Genomic DNA, 4,137 nt, shown 5'->3' on the forward strand with positions numbered 1-4,137 from the left:
CCTTCCAGTGTCCTGTGATAGTCCACCACATAGGAGCCATTAACAAAAAACGCACATCTATAAACACCAAATTCTTAGTTGATTCTGATTTGTCACCTGTGTAGGACAGCAGGTATTTCAGACAGAGTAAAATTCAACCCAGTGTAGAGTCAGCACAAGGCCTATGCACCTCTTAATTCCCCTTATAGAGATCAGCTCCTCTATGATTCTAAGATGAGTCTCATGATAGCTAATGTTTTACTGCAAGCTCCAGCTCCTGGAGTCAGTTGATTGCATCTGACGAAGTGGGTATTCACCCACAAAAGCTTATGCTCCAATACATCTGTTAGTCTATAATGTGCCACAGGACTCTTTGTAGGTGATTGCATGAAAACCTCAGCTTTCAAGTTTCTAGCTCTAATGGCTGTGGAGCAAAGCCTGAAAATGTGATCCAAGTATAGCCAAAAGGAAACCAGAAGGCAAATAAGAAGAGCCCAAATTACTATTATTATTTTATTTTATTTGTAAATCTCATGATTTTTAAGCCCAACTGATGAATTTGGGTAGCTTGACTCAGGATTTTTAAACGTTTGGAGTTGGCAATACTATCTCTCATCTGTAAAAACAGTTACACGGTTATCCTTATACCAAAAGCTGAGAGGGCAAAACATCAGAAGCAATCTGAAATAAAAAAGAAATCAATTGTCCAGGGCTGATTACATCTACAGAGCAGCTACATGAACAAGTGGAGCAAACATGGGGCTGCCTTTCTCAACTGCCTCACTATGGGGCCTTGGGCAAGTCATATAACCCTCTGCCTTAATATCCCCCCTCTGCAGATTAGGTTAATAGTTTTCATGGCTTCTTACTTCTTAGTGCTGTTGTAAGGAATAATTGGTTAATGTCTCTCCAGAGCTTTGTAAATGAAGAAAGCAACATAAGCACTTTAGTATTTGGCTGGATTCTTCTCCCACAAGGCTTCTACCGAGGGGCAAATCCTCTTGGTCATGAAAGGGAGACAAACTCAAAAGTAGTGCATCCTCACAGTGCTTTGCAAATGCATCTCCGCTCTTTCTCCTGTGGCACTCGCAGCAGACTGTTCCCTAATACTGTGTGCAAGCAAAAAAAATCACATTTCACTTTATTTTGTACCTATTCTAGCTGTAAGCCTCAGAACTAGGAGGTTTGCAGGGAACAGATGCTCTCTGGCCCCATCTATAGTTGAAATTTGAGTGTGTGTTCCTAAATGCTGCCAGATTCATTAGCATATTAAGCTCTCTGGCTCCGCCTATAGATAAAAAGGAAAAGTTGAGAGGTTCTTACCTGCTACCAGGCATAAACTGAATGTGCTGCAGTGGACTTTCAAAAAGGGTGAAAGTAATTCTTTATGCGCTAAATGTGAAATCAGCTCTGGGCTGAAACTAGAGTAGACTGAGTTTCCAACACTTTTCTTCAGGGTAGGCAAAAAGTGCAAGAATGGATGGTGCAATGAACAGTACATTTAAAGAAAGCAGGGAATTTCCCTCTGCACAGGAACCCCTCAGGATCCACCAGATGTGGCAAACCTTACACTACATGGACTATGCATTTGTGTCTGGAGAAAATGAGTAATTTTTGATACAAAGCAGTGGCTAAGATTTCCAAAAAGGACTAGTGAGTTTGGGAACCCAGCATGTGACACCTTAGAGTGGCCTGATTTTCAGAAAGTGCTGAGCCCTCACCCTCTGAAAATCATTGTCTTTCAATGAGACTTAGGCTCTTGTATTTAGTGCATAAGTCACCTAGTGCAGGCACCTAAATCATTTGGGCACTTCTGAAATTTTTACCCTTGGCCACTGTTTCCGAGCCTTCTATAGCAGGAAATAATTTATATAATTTGTGCCAGCAGCAGAAGGGGGAGTGGAAAGCCAGTAACAAAGCTCACAAACCCGTTTCCATCTCCCTTTCACCGTTCACTATTTACAGCAAACGATTTCGGGTGAAATCCTTGCCCCATCGAAGTTGATGCCAAAATCCCATGCACTTCAAGGGGGCCAGGATTTCACCCCTTCATTTATAGATGCCCTTTCCCTCAGAGCTTCCCAGCAACTCATTTTGGGATCTGACTGCAGATGCAAATGGAAAGTGGCAACCACGGAAAAAGCCATGGGTTTCCATCACTGGCAGTGTTTTTGTCAGTGTTTGCTGAATGCTCTTCCTTGTCAGTAACATGTAATTTCTGTTAAATATATATGTTCCCTCCCCCTCAATCCTTCCACCCCTTTTTCTCATTTTTTTTGAATGGCAGCTCCATGTCAGCCAAGAAGACAATAGGAGCAGATGACAGTAAAATGCAGCTCAGTACTACTTCTGAGTGCACAGAAAATAACCCACTCTTACCCGCTTTGATAGGTCTCTCCTCAGGCGTCAGAGAATGAAAATGATCCATCTGTCAAACAAAAGGTCTGATATAATTTTAGGATCAAAGGCTACGCTAGGAGTCCCAGATCATATGGAAATAGCACCATATTGACTTCATACAGATGTTTGTTTATATGGTAATAGAAAGATGGTTTACATACAGCATTGAATGGATGAGATTTATTATGTAGACTCAACTAATTCTGAATCAGAATTTGCCAACGGTATTTCACAATGAAGTCCATGCAAGCTACATTGATTCACACCAGCTGAATCATGAGTTATTTTCATGAGTTAAATAAAAGGGAAAGAGCATGAGAAAACATTATTGTGTTCCTCTTTATCTGTAAAAAGAGGGACATCTGTCTACCAGTGACAAGCCTCATTCAACCCACTCAGGGTTAGGGATAGTTCATTTTTAATCCAAACTTTGGGCCCATTTTTTGTGCCTTTGGGATATATTAAAAGTGATTTGCTGATCCAAGTTCCTGGGCGTTAAGGACCAAAAAGACTTGGGCATTGTTCACCATTGCATTACTGCAGTTTTATACTGGTGTATGATGGTTGATTTCAGTGGACTTATATCAATGTAAAATTGGAGTAACACAATGGTGAATCTGATTCTTATTAGGGTATATGTTCTATAACCTTTGCTGTTACAGGAGTGCTCCCTACACGAACAGAGAAAGGCATTAACAAGAACCAATGGCTAGTAGTTAAAGCCAGATAAATTCAGATTAGAAATAAGACACAAATGTTTAATAGTGAGGTTGATTAACCTTTGGAACAAGCCACCAACGCAAGTGGTGGGATCCCTATTTCTTGAAGTCTTCAACTAAAGACTGAATGCCTTTCTGGGAGATATAACATAAGTTACTGGGCTCAATATGGGAATAACTGGAAAAAATTCTATGCTGTGTGTCATACAGGGGGTCAGACTAGATGATCTAATGGCTCTTTTGGGCCTCAAAATCTATGACTCTACAGTACTTTGTCCAATCTAGTAATGAGTCAGTGTAGAAACAGAATGGATATACCAGTAGGTCCAAGGAAGCTGTAGAACTAGGAACATCGCCACATGTAATGCAGCTACAGAATGCAGAGAGACACCTACAACCTATATTTTGAAATACTTCCTGCCTTGTGGTATGTGTGATGGCTCAGCCATCAGGGTCTTTTGGAAGGACGAAGGTGCGTTTGTACAAAACATTCTCCAGAACTCACTATGATTTCATGTTCCTCCCTCCCCTTTCAATTTCAGCTGTCCCCAAAACCTACCTGGGAGCCTTAGGTAAAAATGGGATCCAATTCTGGTCTCATCCACACTGATGCAAAATAGGAGTAACTCCACTGAAATTAACAGATTCCCCTGCGTAAAACAAGTGGAAGCAAGATCAAGATTGAGACCCATTATCGCTCAACGCCAAAAGAAAGGTACCTCTTTAATAAGAGAGACCCTCCCCAAGCAATATTACCAAACATGCAGACAAATAAAAATAAAACAAAGGATGATTTGGGTGGCCATTGAAGTGGGACTTTGTTTTCAGTTATCAGCTTCCTGAATTCTCCATGGTGCCTTATAGGAAGTTTTTGGGGTGACTGCACTTTGGGGCTATTTCAAAGTGACTAGGCAATGTAGTTTGATCCAGTATGTGTGCCCCATTGCTACAAAACCACCAAGCAGGAGCCATCTCAGAGGTCTTAACACAAGAAGACCATTACCCTTAAATGATTCATTCAGCTGTGTACCAGCTGGCT

At 41.2% G+C, this 4,137-nt stretch overlaps 1 long non-coding RNA gene across 1 annotated transcript; it reads right to left on the reverse strand.

Annotated features, from left to right (window-relative positions):
• Window positions 1–279: 279 nt before the first annotated feature.
• Window positions 280–3,750, reverse strand: LOC122174850 (uncharacterized). The gene is made up of 3 exons (XR_010600273.1): window positions 3,658–3,750; window positions 2,359–2,407; window positions 280–1,088 (listed from the first exon to the last, which is right to left on the reverse strand). It is a non-coding gene; the product is annotated as an uncharacterized LOC122174850 (long non-coding RNA).
• Between the last annotated feature and the right edge of the window lie 387 nt (window positions 3,751–4,137).

Source organism: Chrysemys picta, chromosome 4, assembly GCF_011386835.1.
Source record: "Chrysemys picta bellii isolate R12L10 chromosome 4, ASM1138683v2, whole genome shotgun sequence".
Classification (NCBI taxonomy): domain Eukaryota; kingdom Metazoa; phylum Chordata; order Testudines; family Emydidae; genus Chrysemys; species Chrysemys picta.